Here is a 24,151-nt window from a genome sequence, read left to right on the forward strand (position 1 = left end):
CAGGGCCTTAACAATTTTCACTTCGTGTATTTTCATTTAAAAGTTGAAAGATTTTTGCTTCTGCATTAAGAAGAAGCCTCTTTTTGTTACAAGATTGTGGATGACCATTAAGAACATGAGTGCCCATTATTTACAAAGATGAATAAAATTTTTCATTTATTAAGATACTTGTCTGAGCCCATTTTATTAAGTTGTATCCTGAACAATTTATATTGAGAACGAATTATATGTATCAGCCATCCTGAGCAGTTTTTAGTGCACCTTGGGAAATACAAGGCAAGTTATTTTTTTAAATATGAACTATATTGGGAGAAAGTATTTAAGGGGTAAATGAAGATGTTTAGACCGCAGTTATATGAGGTATGTGTTAAAATGTTAATTGAGGTTGAAAAGATAGATAGAGCCAGAAGTATAGTGGTTTAGACTAAGCATTTGATTAGAACCCACAATCATTCTCCATCATTTTACTATTTTATTGCCTTGAGCAAGTTACATCTCTGGAATGATAATAATACATTTTCTAGGCTTATGAGAAAAGATTACTAAAGGTAAAAGAAGTTAGCCTTTTTAGACCAGTAGAAATGGTAAGACTTGGGATGGGGGCAGGCAGATACTGAAAACCTAAAGGTTTTATTTAGTAAATGAATACATATATGCCTATTATATGCTTCGGTTCTGTCCTATGTACAGATAGACAGGAAATGCATCTGAAAAGGGAGCTTAGAGCTGAAGGTTTAAGAAGTCCTTGCAGAAAGTTTTGTAGGCTAACTATTCCAGGCAGAGGGGTAGTAAGTAGGTGCAGAAACTGAGTTGGGAAAGTTTAGCATCTTGGAGGAACTACAGAAAAATGAAGTGTGAGTGGTGGACTAGGAGGAGTGTGTGTGAAGAGGTGAGTGCAGAATGGAATGATAGGTGGACCAGAACAGGACCATGGTTTGAATTTTATTCTATGAGATTCATTGAGGACTTTGAGCTGGTGAGTGATATACTGTTTATGATTTTTTAAAGCTCATTCTAAGTTGTGTGAAGGTGATGGGTTGGTGGATAGTATAGGGACTAGTTAAAAGGCAAGAATTTGGCTCAAAACAACTTGAGAATAACTGGTATTATGAATTACTGTGACTGGACGATCCCTGGTGTAGTTAGGTGATGCCAGCCCTCTAATATAAGCATGGTAAAAGGCAGGAAAAGATTCAAAAGTTTAACTTTTTGTTTTTTACACATGGTTTAGTCCATACTCAATCTGTAAGACTCATTTAGAAAATGTGATACTGAGTACTAAGGTTTTAAAGAAAAAACTTAAGTCTTTATCTGTAGAGCCTAAAGATAAATGCTAACATGAAGAAAAATCCCCCAATGGAAGTCGTTTGGAGGAAGGTGGCCATCTACTGTTGTGAGGGAAAGGTGGCATTCGAACTAGGTCTTGAAGGATTGCTTGGATTTGAACAATTTGGAAAAAGAGGAAAGACTTGGAAAACAGTATAGAGTTATGTGAATAAAAGTTGTAAAGAATAGAGATAACATAATTTCAAGCTAACATGTAAAGGTCCTTGAATACCACATTATTTTTTAAAGCTCATTCTAAGTTGTGTGAAGGGATACACATTTTCTCTAGGAATTGGAGTGCCTTTGATTTTTTAGCTGCAATTTTGCACTCCATACATCTTCAGGAAGTACTCAAAATTTGTATTGGCCATACTAGAGACTGCCACTGTTTTTCCTCGTCAATATTAATTTGGTGATATGGAGGGATATTAGGATCCAGAACCATAATTGGTCCCGATTGCTCTTCGATTTGGTCAAGTTAAAACCAGAATTCTTTCTGTTCACCAGGGCTAGCTTAAAATATTTTTGAAAACCCTCTATATCTCAGACCTTTATTTTCCTTGGTCACCTTCCTGTAAATATCTCAATATTTTCTATTTTCTCCCAATTGTAAGACATTGCTCCTCTCCCTCAAAAACTTGTTATGCCCATGTTTTCATGTCACTGAATTCTGTATTCATCAAGACTTAAAACCTGATTCTCCACAAAGGTAGTTTCTGTAGTTGTCCGAAGTGAGTGTCGTGTTCATTCTTCCAGATTATTTGTACCTGGAGTTTGAATCAGTTTGAGAGCTGTTCATTAAAAAGCAATTTGTAAATACTTTTGCTACATTTGGCCTCATGATATCTTTTACCCCTCTGCTTTAATCTATTGACTCCTGGAAGTTCTCTTCATGAAAGTCTTTGGCACATTACTTAAGTAATAGGTGCTAAATAAATTGAGTGATTATTTTTTCTCTCTGAAAAATAATGGTTTTAGAGCCATACTACTAAAGACAGTTATACAACCTTGCAAATTGGTATCTCTAACTGTAATCATACCCTGTAGATGTATAACATTTCCATGTTTCAGCCCTTGTTGGGTTCATGATGTTGCAATGCAGATCTTAAGTATAGTCACCCTTTCCACTCATTTGTTCCAAATCTCTTCAAATCTTTGTTCACTTTCATCACTCCCTGCTACCACTACACATGCACTTGTCTTGATGTCTGCTTTCTAATTTATGAAGATAGTAAAAGCCAAGGCCTTTAACTTTCAGATACCATATCTACAAACCTGTATTTACACTCCTACTTTGGATCTAACCCCTTTTACTACGTTCTGGAATCCCACCAATTCCTACCTTTTTTTTTTTTTTTTTTTTTTGAGTTTAAGTGCATACAGCAAATCAAGATGAAAGAATAGGGATTTTTCACATACTCTACCCCCACACAGGTATAGTCTCTCCTTGTATCAACATTCACCATAAAGGTTTTTTTTTTTTAAACCAAGAATGAACATATATTGATATAATCACCCAAAGTCCATAGTTTATCTTAGTGTTCATTCTTGGTGGTGAATGTTCTACGGGTTTGGATAGAAGTATAATCACATAGTCATCACTATACAGAGTGTTTTCACTACCTTAAGAATCCTCTCTGTTCTGCCTATTCATCTCCCACTCCTGGCAAACACTATTTTCTCCATGGTATTAACTTTTCCAGAGTGTCACATTGTTGGAATCAGATAGTATATAACCTTTTCAGATTTGCTTTTTTTCACTTAGTAATATGCATTTAGATTTCCTCCAATGTCTTTCTATGTCTTGATAGCTTTTTTTTTTTTTTTTTTAACTGGATAACATTCCATTGGATGTACCACAGTTTACCCATTCATCTACTAAAGGACATCTTGGTCATTTCCAGGTTTTGTTAATTATGAATAAAGCTCCTATAAACATCTGTGTGTAGATTTCTGTGTGGACACAAGTTTTAAACTCCTTTGAGTAAGTGCTGAGGAGTGTGATTGCTGGATTGTATGGTAAAAATATGTTTAATGTAAGAAATTGCCAGGCTGTCTTCCAAAATGGCTGTATCATTTTGAATTTCCACCAGTAACATGAGAGTTCTTGATACTCTACATCTTACCAGCATTTGGTGATGTTGGATTTTGGTCATTCTAATAGATGTGTAGTGGTGCCTTGTTTTAATTTGTTATTTCCCTGGGAACATAATGAGCATATTTTTATATATTTTCTTTGGTAAAATATTAAGGTCTTTGGCCTAGTTTTTAATTGGGTTATTGTCTTGTTGAGCTTTAAGAGTTCTTTGTGTGTTTTGAGTATACAAAGTCTTATCAGATGTGTCTTGCAAGTATTTTCTCCTAATCTATAGCTTGGCTTCTAAATTTCTTGATATCATTTTTATGAGAGCAACTCTTGGCCGCCTTATTGGTCTCTGGATTATTCCTTTTGGTGTTTCTTCAATTTCTTTTCCTGTTTCTTTCTTTTAATGACTCCTTTTCCCTCAGGATAAAACCTGAACGATTAGAAGTGGCATAAGGATTAGGAGTCAAGAATGACGATTTGGCTTCACTTCTCTATTTTGCTCAGAAGACCTTTCATAATCTGACCTTTTATTCACCCAGTTTCATTTCTTGCTGTTCCCTCATGGTCCTCAGCTCAAGCTCAAGCACTCACATCTCTACCTGAACACCATATCTCCTTACTTTACCACTTTGATTTTGTTAACTTTTGCTGCTTCACGCTTAACAAATTTTAGTGTAGAGGTTATTTTCTTATACACACCCTTGAGCCTTCCACAATGACCTTCATATGTGCTTTCATTGCAGCAGATATTTAACCATTAATGTTACCTGTTTGTACTGGATTGCATCTTTGAAGGCAGGAGTGTGTGTTCAGTGCATTCCTGTAATGTAGCCTGCTACTGCATGGTAATTAAAAAGAGGCACTCAATAATTACTGAATTCAGCTAATAATTTGAGTAGTAGGTTAATTGATTTCATCAAAACAGACTGAAGGTCTAGATAGGACATGTACCTTTATTTGAACGTGTGCAATTTAAATTTGATGCAATCATGCTGTTCTTTTGAGCATGATCTTTAGAAGGTACTTACTGATAAGCTAAAGAATAACCCTTTCCAACAGCAAAGATCTCCTGGACAGAACCATTCTGAAAAACAAAGTAATTTGTGTTTTTCTAGAAAGAGCAGAAGGATTTCTAAGAACTAGCTTTTCCTATGGGATGTCTGCCAGAATAAAAAGCTGTTTTATTCTGGAAGTTTAGCTCTCATGGTAAAAGATTAGCTCCAGTTAAGAATAGAAGTAGGCTAGACTAAGGATTTCAAACTAAAATACCTACAAGAATCAGATAGGTAATGGAAATGAGTAAAACAAGCCAATGGAGAGTGGTGAACTCATGACCCTTATAAACTAGGTTTATGCCATATGTAATGTTTGGTCAGGGTTGCCAGGTTTCATTTTTCTAGAGAAGTTGGAAATATTTACAAATTTGGTACAACAGTAGTTCTGTTTAAAAATTTAAGTTGGGACATTATGGGCCAACATATCTGCAGGCCAATTCTCCTGTGGGTTACTAGTTACCAACTTCTTGAATGGAAGCTGATATTAGTGGGAATTTTTCTAGCAGTTGTCAATAGCAGAAAACTGACATTCCCAGAGAGGAAGATTGCATACTAGACAAGAGGCAAATGATCTGTCATTGTGATGAAACATGATGTCGGGAAACAAGACTGCAGTTGAAGCAGTAATTGGCCACTATGATCTAGCTGCAGGTTGTAGGTTAGAATAAATACAGGAATTAGTGTCCAGCATCAGGATTTCAGTTCCCAGAAAGATTTTGGGGCAATTTAGTACACCAAGAGGATCGAGATCACAAAAGTAAAACTTGAGAACACAATGTGTTTGGGTGGGAAGAGCACATCTTGGAAATATTCAGAATAGGTGACTAAATTTATTATTCTGGTGCTTGAAACAGGTTATTCTACCTCTGATTCATAGTGCCTAGCACATAGTGGGCAATAAATGTTTGTTATAGTGAGTAGGTTCACCTCTATGATGTTAACCTCAAATCAAAAAAGGCTGTGATAACTGCCAAGATATTGACAAAGCATACCTCAATCCTGATTTTCATTTAGCAAATAGACAAAAAGGCAAAGTATTTAACCCCAGTAGTTCATAATTACTAAGAGCACATAATCTTTAACCTGGTACCTGGAAATTGCACAAAGTTTATATTCTTTGTTTTGTAAAAAGTAGATTTTTGTTTCAAATATTGCATATTGCCTTTAAAAATCTAACGTGGATCAAAAAAGCCATAGTCCCTCCTACCCTCATAGTCCCAAGGAAGAACTTTTTGTTTTTCGTTTGTTTCATTTTAAACAAGTTTGTTTAAACAGCAAAATGCATGACCTGAAGGGAAAACTAAGATTCATTTCTTTTAATTTATCCCTACTTAAAGATAGGTTGCCCTACATCTAATAGCTACATACAAAACAGTTATGAAATTGTCCTTGGATTTACAATGATAAATGAAAAACATTAAAATTCTCCAATGGAACAAAGTATGCAAGGATTTTTATGTTCTTTTTTAGGTTAAACAGTGAGCAAAATAACACTGGAATATAAAGATAAGAGCTGAATATCATACTGTTAATGGAGAAAAGGTTATCTTCATAGAACCAGTATTTCCCCCATCCCATCTCCATTGGATACTGATGAAAACATATTATTGGCCATTTAGTTTAAAAAATGCAAATGCTCGTGCACATACATCAGTTAACTGTATAATAAAGGAACGAGGAAAGAATATGAAAGAATAGAGAAAAATAGAGTAAGTAGTCAGGGCGCGGTGGAACCAAATTGTGGTTTTCTAATTGAGAACATCTTGGTCTGGAGGAACACGTTCTAGAGTAAAGTAGCAGGTTCTCTTTTTAGTAGGCACCTCCTGTCTGCTGCTGGTACACATCAATTGTATTGTCATCCTCCATGTCCAGCTATGCAGGTGTGCCTGTTTCATCGATTAAGCCTTGTCTATCAAATTGGAATCTGATCTGCCTCATTGACAAACTCTGCCATTCACAACAGGCTTTCATTAGTTTACTATTAATCTTAAACTCCACCATAGAGCCATCCTGCTCTGCCACTTTCACAGTCGTTCTCAGTCTTGACTGGGCCTCTTTCCTTGGATTTTTCGTTGGCCATGGTGAGCACTGGAGTCTCCTCAACTGCCATTTCATAAAAGAGAGATGAGGTCTGCACCAAATAAGCACAAGGAAGAATTTTTAACAGTCTTTTCTTTGGGCTTCACTTCACTGTATTTAAATAGTACCCTTCCATTATTATAAATATTAACATCTACTGATTTCCACTATCTTAGGTAAGGATTTAACTTATTCCATTTTTACGAGTCCGTCCTTCTTTATTTAATTATATTTTTCCTCACTGTGTGTTACCTCTGTAAGTTATATTTTTATTCCTTGTTCCATCAGTTAAAGATAGTATTTCAACTCCTCACTTGATAAATTAAAGATGGCATTCATTACTCTGTACTACTTTCTCCACTTTTTCACTTTCTGCTTTGGACATTAATATTTTTTCAGTGTTGTGCCTGGGACATTTGCATTCTTTTTAGTAAACATGTTTATATATAGATTGATTTTAAAATTGGAAATTGACAGATTTCTTATGACTGTAAATATTACTCAGAAGGCTGAGAAGTGTGATGTGATTATATTTCCTTTCCAGTAAAGCTTTTTGTTTTTTCCTGGAGTTAGTCTCTTTCTCTTCTCTATCTTTCTCTCTTTGCATACTTTATTACATCCTTTAGTTCTGATAACAGAAATCCATCATGTAATGTTACAGAAGTTTGTTTGTGAATCCTAGGTGCTTTCAGAAAGATATCTCCATATTCAGAACTGAGAATTATGTTCCCAGTTTCCTCTCACATGACAGATACTGTAAAAAACATGTTAACCTCCTAGTTTGGCAGTTAAGAAAACAGATTAGCCCACAATGGTAAGGTTAAGTCAGAAAGAAATTTGCAGTGTGTGTGTGTGTGTGTATATATATATATATGTGTGTATATATACATCCAGAATATTTACACAGCTTTTAGTTGACCAGTGCAATGTGTGTGTGTGTGTGTGTGTGTGTGTGTATGTGTATATATATATGTGTATATATATATGTGTGTGTGTATATATATATATGTGTGTATATATACATCCAGAATATTTACAGCTTTTAGTTGACCAGTGCAATGTGTGTGTGTGTGTGTGTGTGTGTGTGTATGTGTATATATATATGTGTATATATATATGTGTGTGTGTATATATATATATATATATATATATATATATATATATATATCTATATCTAGAATATTTACAGCTTTTAGTTGACCAGAGAAGTACAGTCCAGTGGGAAAATGGGCAAAGGGTATCATCTGGCAATTCACAAAAAAGACTAGAATGGTTAATAAATATGAAATGAAAAGGTGACTCAGTTTCACATAGGAACATGCAAGTTAAAACAATGGAATACCATTCCAAAAGCCTATCAATTTGGCAGAAATTAAAGTGATGATAAAACACATTGGTAAAGTTGTGGAACAACATACACATACACTGTCAGTGGGGTTGTGTTTTTGTTAGGATACATGTTCTGGCTGTTAAAAACTCAACTATGGTTTAATGAGGTGGAAGTTTTTCTCGTAGCAGTCCAAACATAGGGCCAAAGCCATGTTTGTGACACAAATTTCTTTTAATTTTTTGATCTGTCAACTTTAATAGTCACTTTATTCTCTAGTTTCATAACAACTACTCCATCTACCATCATATCCACATACAAACCAACAGGAAGGGGAGGATCCATCTTAGATTTTAAAGGTATAACCTAAAAGTGGCCCGATTATTTCTACATGTACCATTGGCCAGAACTTAGGCACGCGGCTATAAATAGTTACAAGAAATGATGATAAATGGTATTATATATTCTAGTTAGCTATGTGCCCATCTAAAATTTGGAGGATCTATTATTAATGGCAGAAGGAGAGAATATTTTGGAACTCAGCAGATACTGCCACATAGAGTAAATCAGTTCAATCACTTGGGAGAGCAGTTTGGCAAAATTCAGTAAAGTTGGAGGTACGTATATCTCTAAACACACCAGTTCCACTTCTGGAAATAGAGAAACCAGATATGTGCACATTGTGGCATTAGTTTTGACCAGAAAATTGGAAACAACCAAAATGTTCATTTAGATATGTATAGATAAAATACAGAAAAATACAACAATTAAAATGAATACAGGTACATGTATCAACTTGGATACATAGCAAATAACATTGTACAATAAAAGCAAGTTGTGTAAAGGTATGTATATTGCATTTAAAGAATGTTGGACAATATGCAACACAGTAGTTACATGCATAAATGTGTACATAACAAAAGTATGAAGACTTAAATGGGGATGATACCAAATTTAGGTTAGTAGCTAAATTTGAGATACATTAATATTTTTTCAGTGTTTATCAGCCCCCTCTTTGGGGGCGGTGATAAAGTGCTTCAGTTGTATCTCATGTTTTATTTCTTAAATATCTATAACAAATACAGCAAACTGTTAAAGCTCGGTGTTGGGTATATGGATATACTATACATGTTTGCAATATTTTATAATTAAGAAAATACCACATATTCCTATGGAGCATACAGTCCACTGGAAAAGACAGACAAAGGTTTAACAATGTAAAATGGAGTATAATAGAGGGGTGTGCAAAGGGATGTGAAAGTAGAAGCGGGGCACTTCTTAACTCTGGTGGTGGTAGATTGAAGAGAGAAGACTTTAGAAGTGATTACATGATTACATGAGTCTTGGAGAGTGAGTTGGAGTTTGTTGAGCAGGCAGGTAGTGGATGGAATGCGAGAAAGGTAATCTATTTCAGAGAGAACAGCATATAGTAAAGGCCAGTGTTTGCACGGCAAACATCCTCTGTCCAAATGAATAAAGCCAACTGATCTAATCAAGTTGCAGCTGTCTGTCTAGATAATCCAGTCAACCATCTAGCATGAAAGGTGAACTTGAGAAATACTAAAATTTCAGAGGCAGGAATCTCCCTCTTAATAGAAAGCATTGGGCAAACAGATACCAGAATTAACTGTTAGATACAGAGTCCTTTGGGATTTAACCTAGTTTCAAACCTAAGAGTAAAGAAAGGATAACAGGTCTCACTGGATTCTTATCCAGTTTGTTTTTATAAGCGGGGCGTGTCTAAAGTATAGCTAATCCACCAAAACTAGAGATATCAGATTGACTTGTAGGTGCTGCTTCTGCTTATGTTTCTTGATTAGAACACCAGTAGCACACGCTGGGACTCTGCAGTCTTGATTAGCACCTGGGTTATATCTTAACCGGAATAATATATTATAGCACATTATAAATGCTGAAATATTTTAAAGTAAATTAAAGATATTTTTTCTTAACTTCATCTCGGCATCTTCAATTTTTTAAAGTTAAGTGTAAGGTACCAAGAATATCAATAACTGAATTTATTATTGATCAGTATCAATAATATATTACCAAGTATATTTCAATACTCTAAGTGCTTCCTTGAGAAATTCATTCTGGTTAAATGAGTGAATGGATAAAGAATATTGGTACTTGTCTCATATCTTCTAGTTTTTTCAGTCATTAAAAATTTGAATTTTTGCTGGAAAGTGTTCTTAAGAAATATGAGACAGTCTCACTCTGGGGTTGAAACTCAGTTGCTGAAAAAATTATGTAACAATTTATTATATTAATATAGTACAAGTAGTGAAGCTTTGCCTTGACACAAGATATTTTTGAAATTTAGGATTTTATTTTCAGTGTACATATCTATTCCCAAAAGCACATCACAAATTGAAATTGAAATATATTGTGTATAGTTGACTTAACAATGTAATATGCTCATCAAATTGGTGATACAGAAAGATACTTCCTCTGTAATAGATACCATGTATCACCTCATTCATATAAATATCATCAAACATGTTTTTAGATAAAAATCCGTATAAATTCTAGACCAGTAAGTATATCATTGGTCAACTGCCTTCAGGCCGCTTGTCTTACTGAATTTTTTTTTTTTTTTTTTAAAGATCTCCATTTTAGGAATATAGGCAGAATTCTGATTTTCATTTAAAAATATTTAAGATCTTTTTTTATGCAGTTTAAAAACAATTTGAAATGTTTCATTTTCACTTAAAGACACTGAGCAGGAAATATTTTAAAGGGATAAAAATATTAGGAGACTTGATATCTACAATATAAAATCTTTGTTAGAGAATTTACTTGGATGCTTATCCAGATTGCCTTTGTTTTGCTCTTGTCTCTCTGGTCCTCTTCGCTCATGACCTGCTTGGATTGCTTCTCTGATTCAGCCTTGAGATTTTCTCTCTCCAATGAGGCACTGCTAAGAAGCACTATACTAGTGGTGGGAAAACCCTAGTCCTGGGGAAAAACCATAACACCTGAACTGATTCTTTCCAACTCTCCACCAGGTGAGAGAGACATGTGTAGCTTGTATTTTGGTTTTACCCTAGCAGGGTTAAAGGTTTTATGTTTGAGATCAGAACTACTGTATCTGGTTTGAAGACTGGAATTTTTATTATCCTACTTAGAATTACTTTCTGATACCATTAGGGATTAGAACTAGAAGGCACCTTAAAGATCTAGTCTAACCTCATTTTACAGAGACTCAGAGATTAACTGCTTGAAGCAGCTGCTTGAAACAGGTGTGGGATATAAGGCAAATTAGGACCTGTAACTCCAATTAGCAGCAAATGCTTAGTTCTTTAAAATTTGACATTTAAGGCTAGCATTCTTCAATTGTATGACTTATCCCCCTGACTTGTAAACATAAAGATATATTTTATGTCTCTCAATTTTTGGTCTTGTTTACTTAATTCTTTCTAGAACTGATGGATATGGGGTCCCCATGGTGATATGACATTTTTCATCTTTATACTGGAAATTAGTAATGCAAATTCTAAAATATTTAATCACAAAGACTTGATAATCCCCATTTCATTTTAGAAGTCTTCCTAAAATTTTTGCGCATTAGAATTTTATCAAGAATTTTCTGCCTTCCTGAAAATAAACTCTTACTTTGCCGATTTATTATGCTGTTTCACATACCTTCAACTCTTTCACTAGTAAGCTTTATGTGCAACCAACTGGCATTGAGTAACTCCTTTTTTTCTCTCCCAATTCAATATGATCCATATCCTCTCCAACACTTAGGGTTCTCACATTTTTACTTTTTTTTGCCAGTTAAGTGTGCATTAAATGATATTATGGTCTCATCTTTCACTTTTTCAACTTATTTTCTTTTCTCAAATGAAAATGGCTTTTCTTGTGTGTTCTGATTACAGAACATGCATGTTCATTTTTTCAACAAATATTATTTGCCAAGGTGAGCTTCAATGTTGTTCTAGTGTGGGAGAGTAACAATATGCAAAGAAAAAAATCAGGATAATTTTCAACTTCACATACTGATAAAATGCAATGAACACAGTAAAAAAGTAAAATGGTAGTGGTTGGTGGGATGGGACTGCTCTAGATTAGATGATAAAAGATCTTTTTGAGGAAATGAATTGTATGTGAGCTCTAAGTAATGGGAAGGAAATAGCCATCTGGAGAAGGAGGTAGCCATGTGAGGAAGAGAGGCTAACTGTTTCAGGCAGTAGGAGCAGCAAGTTCTAAGGCCATGAAGTGGGGAACAAACTCTGGTGCAACTTAAAGAATAAGAAGAAAGCAGAACTTACCCTCATTCCAATCAATCATTCAGAGATAATGTGTTAACATTTTGATGTATTTTTTTCTGATGTATTTCTTTATGTATTTTTGGTATTTCCCCATCTTCTGGTAAATGGTAGACCCTCTTTTTATTGGTGGTTACTTTTTTGTGTCTTTAAATAATATTCATATATATATTTCTTGATTCATCAAGAATGAAATTGATTGATTTATTATATTAAATGTGAGGAAATATTTCTTTCCATTCTACTACCTAACCTCTGTTGTTGCTTTCCATTTTTTTAGTGTTCACATTTTACTTAAAATTATTGCAACTTTATTCGTGAATTGTAGCATATTTACATTCTGCTTTTTGTAAGCCATAATTACTAATTTAAGTTTAATTATTAACTGTTAGTCCTTTTATATCACAGATTCCAAATCAAAAGTGTTTTCTCATTATTGGTTGGCTGGATGATATCTTAAGGTGCTTTTTTGAGAAGAGGTGTATATAGTTGCTATATTTCTTGACTCTGCATATTTGAGAATACTTTTCTGTCTTCAGACTTGATCACCAATTAGGCTCAATAAAAAATTCCTGTAAATATTCTGTAATTTTTTTCCCTACTGATATCTAATGTTACTAAGAAGGAGACCAAAGCCAGCTATTCACCCCCTTTTATAGATAAACTGACTTTTGTCTATATTTTTATGATTTATTTTTAATCCTTGAAGTTCACTCCCTTAAACAGGAACTACTTTCTTCTTTGTCAGTTTTTTTTCCCCTTGGTATAAGAAGACCTGTGACATACTTAAACACATACAAAAGGAAGTTAAAACGATCAGAGTTCTGTATAAACCTTGAAGCACTTTTAAAATTTTTTAAAATTAGTTTCAAGTATACAGTACATTGGTTAGATATCTATATAGTTCATAAAACAATCCCCTTAATTGCTTCCTCCCTCCCCTGACCCTCCACCTAGCCAACATATTAATGCTAATTGCATTCCCTATGCCATGCTCCCCATCCCTGTGACCATCCATCAGCTACTAATTTGTACTTCTTTAACCCTTCACCTCATTCTCCTATCCTTCCCAACCCCCTTCCCCTCTGTCCGTCACCAAATTGTCCACTATATTTGTGTCTGTTTTTGATTAGTTCGTTCTTTTTATTCCTTAGATTCCTCAAATAAATGAAATAGTGTTTATCTTTCTCTATCTGACTTAAATACCTTCTAGGTCCATCAAAACAATATCTTTTTCCATCCCCTTCCTTTTCATATGTAGGGGTCTTATTTTCTTATCCTTTCAACCACTCTATGTTTTGGTTGGAGCACTTAATTCTTTTCCATTTAAGGTACTTATTGATAAGAATGTAGTTGTTACCATTCTTTATTTCTGGTTTGATACATGTTTTTTCTTCTTAAAGAAGTCCCTCCAACATTTCCTGTAATACTGGCTTGGTGGTGATAAATTCCTTTAGCTTATTTTTGTCTGGGAAGCTCTTTATCTGTCCTTCAGCTCTAAATGATAGCTTCGTTGGATAAAGTATCCTTGGTCGTAGATCCTGTGTCTTCATCACATTGAATATTTTGTGCCAAGCTCTTCTGTTCTGCATAGTATCTTTTAAGAAATCAGCTGCAAGTTTTATGGATGCTCTCTTGTAGGTAACTACCTGCTTTTCTCTTGCTGCTTTTAATATTCTTCCTTTGTATTTAACCTTTGACATTTTAATTATGATGTGTCTTGGTGTGGACCTCTTTTTTTTTTTTTTTAAACGCCTACAGCACCTTGTATTCCAAGGTTCCAAGGTAGTCTCCCATCTAAGAACTAACCAGGCTCGACCCTGCTTACCTTCTGAGATCAGATGATATCGGGCACGTTCATGGTGGCATGGCTGTAGGCTATGTGGGCCTCTTTAGATCCCTGGTTTTTGGGATTCTCTGAGCTTCCTGGGGTTTTATGTCCGTTTCCTTCACCATGTTACAAAAGTTTTCCATCATTATTTCTTCAAATAGCTGTTCAACATCTTGTTTTCCTTCAGGTACGCCAATCAGACGGCTATTCTGACCTTTAATAGTGTCTCATATGCTCCTTAAATTATCTTTATAGTCTTGGCATCTTATCTCTTGCCATTCTGATTGAGTGCCCTTGGCTTTCCTGCCCTCTAGATAGGACATTTGATCCTTTTTTTTTATTCACTTTGTTTAATCTTTTGTTTATTCCATTTAATATACCTCTCATCTCAGATAATGTTTTCTTTATTTTAGACTGGTTCCCTTTAATAATTTCCATTTCCATTTTTCTGGTTTTTTTTATTTTATTTTTTATATCTTTATTGAAGTTCTCACTGAATTTAATCAAAAGTTCATCGAGCACCTTTATAACCAGTATTTTGAACTCTGCGTCTGTTAGATTGATTACTTGACTCCATTATATCTGGATCTCTGTTCTGTTCTCTCATATGGTTTCTTCTTCTTTGTCTTCCCATTTTGGCTGCCTTTTCATGCTTGTTTCTATGTACTAAGCAAAGCTCCTAAGTCTCCCGGTCTTATTAGTGTGGATTTGTGAAGTAGGTGTCCAGTGGCACAGTCCTGAGAGGGGTTCAGCTGCAGGCCAAACTTAGCCCAAGCCTCTACCCCTCTGGGGCCACCTCTTAAGATTCAGCAAGCAATCCACAGATGCTGTGCTTATAGTTGCCTCAAAAAACCACACCAGAAACTGAGGCCAGATGTCTCCAGTGTGAGTCTAGGCGCTGCTCAGCAAGGAGCACTTGACTTGCTGAGGACCCACATGGATGTGGCTTGGGTGGGAGACAGGGTTTCAGGGAATCCTATGGGCAGAGTGGCCTCTGTTATCCAGTTTGATGATGTCACGGCTATGGTGGCACTGTATCCTCACACTGGAAGCGGGGAGGGCTCAACAGCGAACAATGGATATCGCCAGCACCTCTGTACAGAGTGAGTCTCGCCTAAGTCCTCATTCCAACAATGTCTCCCTGTAAGTCCCCAGTCCCCCCTACACGCAGCCGAACCAGCACTAGTGCTCAGAGGGAGCAGGTCCGTCACTGTGAAAATCTGCTTGCTGACAGGCCCCTTTAAGAGAAGTCTGCCTCTGCTGCAGCCTCCATCTTATTCAGCCCCTCGAGACTGGGCAGCCCTGCATCCTTGCCCTGTTCTACCTTCTGCTATTGCAGGGCGATTTCTTGGATTTCTCCCTAGTAGTATGACTTGTTCATCTAGATCTTTGCTGCTTGCTCCTTGTTTCCATCACAACTTTGATTTGGTCGCCAGAGGGATGAACAGAGCCTCTATCATCTACGCCATTTTTTCCCCCAATCTCTGGAGCACTTTTTAGCTAGATTGAAGAGGTGGGTCCTGGTCCTAAGACTCAAGAGTAGGGAGAATGGCAAATCTCTGCAATTAGGGTCTGCTTGTTTCTTGGAGGGCTATATTGAGAAGTATTTTGAGACCAACTAGGCTTATTGGGAAAGACTACTGTAATCGATTAGTGATGTCTGCCTCAGCTGAGGGAGAGAGTATAGTAGTATCTAATATGCCAGGTAACTGACATCTCTGCTATCCCCTAAAGGCTACCTTACATTGTCCTCATGAGATGATTAGGAACATAACTGGAGTCCAGTGAGGGTCCTTTACATCCAGTGATGCCAGCCAAAAGCAGCAGAAGCCTCAAGGCTGCTAAGACCCCAGAGAGCTTGTGGTGCTCTCGCTATGTTACTTTAGCTCAGAAGCCATAGATAACCCCAGTGGCCTACAGCATAATGTTTAAACCCCTCCTTAGCCTGTGATGGCCTTCTTGCTCTCTTTGATATATCCTAAGGTGCAGTTGCCCCAAACTAATTGCTATTTCTTGTTCATTTCTTAGCATTTGTCTACTTTGCCATGGTATGTGAAATGCATTTAAGGAATCAGAATGTTAAATTGGAAAGAAATCTTAGCTATCTTGTCAGTGATTCCCAATCCTGGGTATACTTGAGTGTCACTTGGAAAGCTGTTAAAAATACATATTTTCAGGTCTCATCCCTAGAGATTTTTACTTCAAGAGGTCTGGGGGAACAAATTTGGCATGTATATTTTTATTTTTCAAATTTTATTTCTTCCTTTGCTCATATTTATATTTGTGTATAATAGTGCACAGGTTTATAATTGGCTGTTACATTTTCTATGTTGCTACAGAAAGGCTGCATAACAATTTCAGTTATTGATAACTTGTTTCCTAGATTTTGCTTTTATAAATGATTATACTGTGACTATCTTCCTGCACATAGCATATGTATATTTTTTTAAAAAATGAACCAAACTGGACATTTTACATAAGTATAAACTGAAGCCTAGAGAGGTAAGTGGCTTGCTTCATGGAGGAGTAAAGCTTGATCTCGATCTTCCAACTACTGATGCAATGCACTTCCACCACTTATCCTTCTTACATCTGGCCTTCATATCCTTTCTACAACCACCAGCTCCTACCCATCCTATAATAATTCGTGTGAGTATAACTTGCTTTACAAAGCCATTCCTCACTCATTCACTTGGAAGAAATTTATCTTCTTGAATGTCCTCACGTATCTCCAGCTCTTTTTTTCCTTTTTCACTTTTGACCTTATATGATAATTACACTTTTATGTCTTGGCTCCCTTACTAGAGTCAGTATGCATAGTGATTAGGATTTTGGGCTCTGGAACAGTTTGGAGTTCTAATTTCAGCATCACATCCCAGCTCTGTGAACTAGGGCGTGTTACTCAACTTCTTAGCCTGAGTTTTCTCACCTTTAAAATGGGATTAAGTGAGATACTAAGTGTAAAGCACAGCACAATATCTGGCACACAGCATGCAATTTATAATTGTTTTTATTAATGTAACTTTTGGCATACTTCTTGAGAGCTTGATACAATGTTTGGGTACATGGTAGGGGCTCAATAAATATTTGATGAACAATAAAATTAATATTTAAGATATGCAATCTCCTCGGATACTTAAAATAATGATTGGTTTATAAGTGACCTTGGGTAAATGTTTATTATGACACTGCTTGTACTTCCATCAGGTACAAACTCACTTCGCTGGCAGCCATCCTAACTGGTATCTTGTCCATAGAGCTGAACCGCTCAGAACCCAGCAGTTTGGGATTATGTATATTCTAATTGGGCATTTCTGGTCCAGATTTAGGCTTTGTGAGGCCAACCTATGAAAATTTTATTTTTTGGAGTTGGAAGGAAGAAACTTATTTAAAAGTTGAGGTTATTATACATGGAATTGTATTTGTAATTTAGTGACCAATCTTTTAGTTTTACTTGACCAAGAAATTTGGATCTGAAGTAAATTTTTCTGCTGTTTTTTGAAAAATTAATAGCTTTACCATTGAGTCTAGGGTACATACACTGTTTTAAAGTTTTAATATTTTAAGGATAATGACAACTAGGAGAGAAAGAAATTAATTTGTCTTTAATAATATCTTGAATTTATATTCATATCTCTATGTAAATTGCTCCTTTCTTGACAAATTAGGCAGGTTTCTATAGTTTGCTGTTTGTGAATTAATAATGTCCACTTCTAATATTAAAAAATAGACCTAGAGCATAGTGCTAAAACCTCTAGTTTTAAATTCATGGATCTTCATCCATGTTGGTGGTAGGGTCTAATGCTCTGAATGTACGAGTTTATGTGTGTGGCTTCCTATCTGGCCTGGGTCCCTAATCTCCACTGCTAACGTCAGGCTTAGGACTTTCTCCTTTTCCTTAGCTGTCGAACTCATTCTGACTTGAGTGTAATTTTGGTGTCTGAGCCATGTTTTATTTCCACCTTCTCTGTCATATTCCAGCTTTCAGAAGTGACCCTCTTTCTGATGTCAAGTACATTGGGGACTGCTGTGTTCTCACTGGTGCTGTCACTGAGCACCCAGGCCAGCTGTTGCCTCCGCATCTGCTGCCAGCTCTGTCTTATAATTCTTAATGAACTGCTAAACTGCCTCAGTTCCATCTAAGACAAAAGACAGGGCAGACCAAAGAGACATAGACTGAAGCAAACTAAAGTTGGTATTTGTGCATCTCCCCAACAGGACTGCCCCCACTGTACTACTTCAGGAGAACAGATGCCCTTTCATCTGTGATGAGACCTTTCTACCAAGTATTGCATCACTGATCTTTTCTCACAAGCTCATTAGATGTGACCAAATATTTGTTTCACTTCCCTTCCAGTTCCAGTGGATCCATAGAATATTTTAGGATGCTGGGTAATAAGAGAATAAAATGTGAAGTGTTTTCCAGTTCCCTCTGTCAGAATGTGGCTCTTTCTCCTCTTTTATCCATATCCCATTATTTATTTTTCTCTATTATAGTAAATATATAGGAAATGTTAAATATAGAGTAAATGTTAAAATTTTCTTTAAACTTGATTTTTTCTGATTACATGATACATTCTCACTTTTAAAAATGTAAAAATAAGGTATAACTTCTGATTGAGATATTAAAGTGAGTTTATGCTTCAATTCCTCTTTCTTAAATATGTAGCAATAACAGATAAAATGGTTAAAGGAAAAGCAGATGTATTTATGTGACTAAAAATGGAAAAGAAAGCCATAGTGGTGAGTGGGGCTCTCAGGATCTGGGTCTAGAGCCAAGGTGGCTGGAACTATGGCTTCCATTGGTAAAACAGACTTCCTTGAGAGCTCCATGACTGAGGCAGATGAGCTTAGGAATAGGCATGGGATGAGTGTCAGCTTCTGAAAGTAGGCTGATAAAATTGTTGACTCTCTGCTTGGGACTGTTGCTTTGTGAAAAACTGGGCCCGGTGAGTGTGAATGAGAAAAACATGGCTTTCCTTTTTTTTTTTCTTTTAACCAAAAGCAGCCAATTAGTCTGTTGGCTCAGTGACTGGATCTGTGATAAAAGGATATTGGTAGGCTCTAAACACTATTTAAGACCTAGTTCTAGATTGGGGTTCTGGGAGAACAGGACAACTGCAAACCTTCCAGGTAGAGTAGGGTAAGAAAAAGAAAGAGAGATTTTAAAAACAAGCACTTAAAACCTTAACCTTAAGATAAACTTTTCATTCAAAGATACTGAGAAATTTAATGCTAAGGGCAGCACCCTCACCCAAATAAATAATGATAATCTGGTACCGGTTCATGGCCTGTTAGGAACTGAGCTGCACAGCAGGGGAGATCGGCAGGAGAGTGAGCGAAGCTTTATCTGTATGTGCATCTGCTCCCCAGCGCTAGCATCACTGCCTCAGCTCCACCTCAGATCATCTGGGATTAGATTCTCATAGGAGCACCAGTCCCTGGTACCAAAAAGGTTGGGAACTGCTGATTTAGAACATGATTTATACCAGCTGAAAATAATTTATAGGATAATACAATGTATGCCCAAAGAGTTAAAGAATAACATCCATTTAAAATGAATAAAAATTATGAAGCAAAATAGGCAGTAATAAAATAAATGCTTACAAAAAAGCCTAACAGGAATTTTGGATATGGGAAATGTGATTATTGAAATAGAACAGAGAAACTTTTAACATGGCATGTTGTAAAGAAAATCAGTAAATTGGGAGATACTAAAGAATTTTCCAGAGGACAAAGTTATGAAGTGCTAGAGGATTAATTGAAAAGCCTCCAGCATGTACCTAATGGGATTTCTAGAGCAGGATTTCTGAGTCTCAATTATAAAAATTGACATTTTGGGCCAAATAATTCTTCGTCGTGGCAACCTGCCAATTCTGACCACCAAAAGTGTCTCCGGACATGTTTTTCATCCCTGGTTGAAAACCACTATTCTAGAGGAATAGTGTGGAGCAAATGACAGACAAGTAATATTTGAGAAGACAACCACTGAAAATCTAGAATTTAAAAAAATACATTAGTTTTCAGATTAGGTGTGCATCCTGAGGACCAGGAAGGATAAACGATAAATCCATCACCAGACACATCATTGTGAAACTGTGGGACCTCTGGATAAAGATAACAAGAGAGAAGACATTATCTACAAAGGGCCACCAATTACACTGTCAGCTGACTTCTCACCAGCAACAACGGAGGCCAAAAAACAAGGAGGTAATCTCTCTCAAATGCTAAGGGAAAATATGTCAACCTAGAACTTTATCTACAAACTAACATTAAAGAATGAATGCAAATTATAAACATTTTTAGGCATGAGTTTAATACCCTCACTTAAAAGTTATTAAAAGATATACCTTGGGGGTGGCTCCATAGTGTAGTGGTTAGCACATCTGCTTTACACGTAGAAGGTCCTGGGTTCACGCCCCAGGTGGAGCCACGGACCATACCCCAGGTGCTCCAGGCCCCCCCCCACCACCACCCCAGTGCATTGGGGGCACCGGCCTGGTGGACACTGTGTGCATGTGGGAGGATACGCCCTGCCTTCAGAGATCCAGTTCTTAAGGGGAAATGGCAATATCCATAGGTCAGGGATGGAAGTAGGGGAAGGGGTGGAATTAAAGAAGGGAAAAATTAAAAAAAAAAAAAAAGATATACTTCTACAGAAGAAAGTTGAATCCATAGGGAAGATGTTAGGAATCAAAAAGCAAAGGTAGTTTTTATAAAGGAGAAGTGGTGGCTAAAAAATAATCTCTACACAAATTGATTTAACAGTTCAGTCCATTTAAATTGACTACTGATGGATTTTGTTAACCAATGTCATGAAAAAAAATTATTTTAATATGAAAAATAAATAAATAAATAAATAAATTGACTCCTGAATGTAAACACTTTTGTGTTACAGAAAGCTGAAATAAAAATTGAAAACCCACAGTTTTTAGATGTGTTGATCTTAGGATCCATTTCTACTCTTAAAAATTATTGAGTGCCCAAAGAGCTTTTGTTAGTGGATTATACCAGTATTTACTATATTAAAAATTAAAAACTAACATTTAAAAATATTTCATTTACAAATAATAAACCCATTACAAGTTAATATTTCTATGAAAAGTAATTATTTCCAAGACAAACATATGAGTGGTATTATTTATATGTTTCTGCAAATCTCTTTAATGTTTAGCTTAATAGAAGATAACTGGATTCTTATAAATGAATCATATATTCATCTTCATATATATATATTCCTATATATGAATCATTCATAAATCCTTATTTCTGAATTGAAATACTTAGAGAAAATTCATCTTCACACAGATATGCAGTTGGAAAAAGGGAGAAATTTAATAGCCTTTTTGCTTAAAAGCTTAAATTTCTTTTGTTGCAACAAATACTGAGTTGTTTTCCTTGAAGTGACAGGCTCACTTCATTTTCAAGGAAATGTCTGTCACATACCCACATCTGTAGAACCATGGCTTGTCTGTCAGTTGTTCTTTCAAATAAAAATGTTCTTTGAAAAAAGTGGCTAGTTAAGCTCAATTCAGGCAGTCACACACAAGCTCTTTTTCATGAGACAGCCATGGTATTTTCGTGTGCAGCAGAAGTGCTTTCTACGTGCTTCCCCTATTGTCACTCAGAATTTTAAAAAGGCTTGTATTCATGGGTCAAAATTTAATAAAATTTACAATTTTTACTGCCTCATCAAAGGCATTCTTAAGTGTGACTGTCTTCCCACCTCCCCCATCCTTGTGAGTGCAAGACAATGCAGAATACAGTGATGACAGGGACAGTTTGGTACAACTGCCTTCATTCATACTAAGGCACCAGCTGTTTTACCCACCATTGCTTTTGCAGATGGATGTCAACAGTGGAAAAAAGCAATATCTTGGTATTATTATAAAAATAGCTTTAACCTTGCAGATGCCTGAAAGGGTCTTGCGAAACGCATTCTGAGAACTGCTGCTCTAAATAGTAATAATGAGAGAGGACTTCTTTATGTCCAGGAAGAAGACAAACATAACTGCAGAACATTTAGAATAAATGCAAAGTATGTCTTTTAAAATCAAGAGTAACTGCTAAAAGAAAAAAAAGACACATCTATAGTTTCCAAACAAACAGAGCTACAAAAGAGAATGTAGAAATCTATTAATTCAGTAGAAGGCAGGAAAAAAAGAGAAAGAATCAGAAAAAGAGATAATAGAAATATATTTTTTAAAAAACTACATAATATGGGAAAAGAAGTCCAGCTATATCAGTAGTCACAATACATGTGAATTGATTTACCTCCTCTGTAAAAGATTAGTTTGTCGTATTGGATTTTTAAAAATCCATCTATATGCTGCTTAAAGAGACAGCTAAAACTACTTATTAAAACTGTTGAAAATAAAGGAGGAAACAATTCAGGTAAGTACTAACTAAAAGCTTGTATTAACCAATGTTACTTCAATGTTAATTTTTAAAAGCTTGTGCAGCAATATTATTATTAGGCAAAATAACATTTAAGGCAAAATCATTCATTGTGATAAGGGAAGACATTATCTAGTGCTAAAAGAAATGTTCTATTAAAAAATATAATAAAAAGCTATGCATCCTCTATCGTATTCACTGACAGTTACAAAGAAATTGACATATTCCCTTGCCGTGGTGGAAAATTTTGATGCTGCCCTCTCAGAAATTGGTATAGCAGACTAAAGAAAAAATCAGCTTACAAAAAACAAAAGCATTCTTATAAACAAGTTAAATTTAGTATATGTAAATGAAAAAATTATAATAGTGACCAACTCAACTCACGACTCTTGTTGCAAGATTGCAACTTTAAGAATGAACGAGGGGAGTTCAAGAAAGAAAATTAGAAACCAGTGTACTAAAATAATAAATAACGGATGAGGATTTATTCTGGAAATGCAAGAGTTTAAATATTTTTTTAAAACAGATTTATCACTCTTCTGCTCAAAAGTTTTTAGTGGCAGACTACAAAGTTCTGTCCCAGGGTCTTTGCACCTTCAGACTAGGCATGGGGTATCTTGGATCTTAACTATCTCTTCAGTGAGCACTGCCCTGACGATCCTACTTAAATTTCGTTTTCTAGCTAACATTCTTTATCCTCCTGCTCTTCCTTGTTTTTTTCCAGAGCATTTATCATGACCTGTTATATTCTGTATTTTATTTTCTTGTTTATTGTTTGTCTCCCCAACTAGAATTTAAGCTTCATGAGAGCAGGGATTTTTTGTCTGTCTCTTCCCTGTTGCTTTCTCTTTCACAGTACCTGGCACATCGCAGCCACTCAATATTTTTTGAATGAATAAATGATGAATGGTTCAACATCAGAAAATCTACCAGCCGATAAAAAGAAAATTCATGTGATAATCGCATATGTGGAAGAAGAATTTGATAAAATTTATCATTTACTTATGATAAAAACTCTTAGCAAGAAGAGAATTTTTTTAACTTGCTAACCATCAAAAACCTGGAGTTAAAATCATACTCGATTGTGAAACTTTTGGAACATTTCCATTAAAGTCAGAGCCAAGGCAAGGAGTCCTTGCTGTCACCTATTCAATTGTGTGCTGAGGCAAGAAAAAGTGTTAAGAGATATAAAAATTGGGAAGTAGAAACAAAGCTGTCCTATTTGCAGAGGAGATCTACATTGAATATTCAAGAGAATCTATAAATTATTAAAACTATTAGCAAGTTCAGTGAGGTGACATAAAGATCAACATTCTTATAAGTAACAATTAGTACATATAATAAAGAAATGATCCAATTTATAATAGCAATCTACACTATAACCTACTCAGAAATCAATCTAATGAAATATGATAGTCCTTTATGGAAAAAATTATAAAATACTATTAGGGGACAAAAAAGTCTTTACTAAATGGAGACACATTCATAGATGGGAAGATATATCAGAAAAATGTCTATTCTCTTGAAATGAATCTATAAATTAAATTATAGGTTATAAATTAAAGCTATAGTTGCTGTCAAATCTAGTATAGTGGGTGACAGACAGTACTCAATATTTGCTAGGTGGATCTATTGTTGACTATGCTAGACTAATGCTTGGGGAACACACAGATATGCAAGGTAACCTGGGTCCTGCCTGACCTTATGTTACCTCTTCTCTGGGGTCAGGATTAACTGTGGAACTGGTTGGGGAACAGGAGGACTGAACCTGATGATGAG

At 35.6% G+C, this 24,151-nt stretch overlaps 1 pseudogene; it reads right to left on the reverse strand.

The window, feature by feature from the left end:
• Positions 1–3,602: 3,602 nt before the first annotated feature.
• LOC105291959 lies at positions 3,603–6,547 on the reverse strand (annotated as a pseudogene).
• Between the last annotated feature and the right edge of the window lie 17,604 nt (positions 6,548–24,151).

Source organism: Pteropus vampyrus, unplaced genomic scaffold (genome assembly GCF_000151845.1).
Source record: "Pteropus vampyrus isolate Shadow unplaced genomic scaffold, Pvam_2.0 Scaffold50, whole genome shotgun sequence".
Taxonomy (NCBI): domain Eukaryota; kingdom Metazoa; phylum Chordata; class Mammalia; order Chiroptera; family Pteropodidae; genus Pteropus; species Pteropus vampyrus.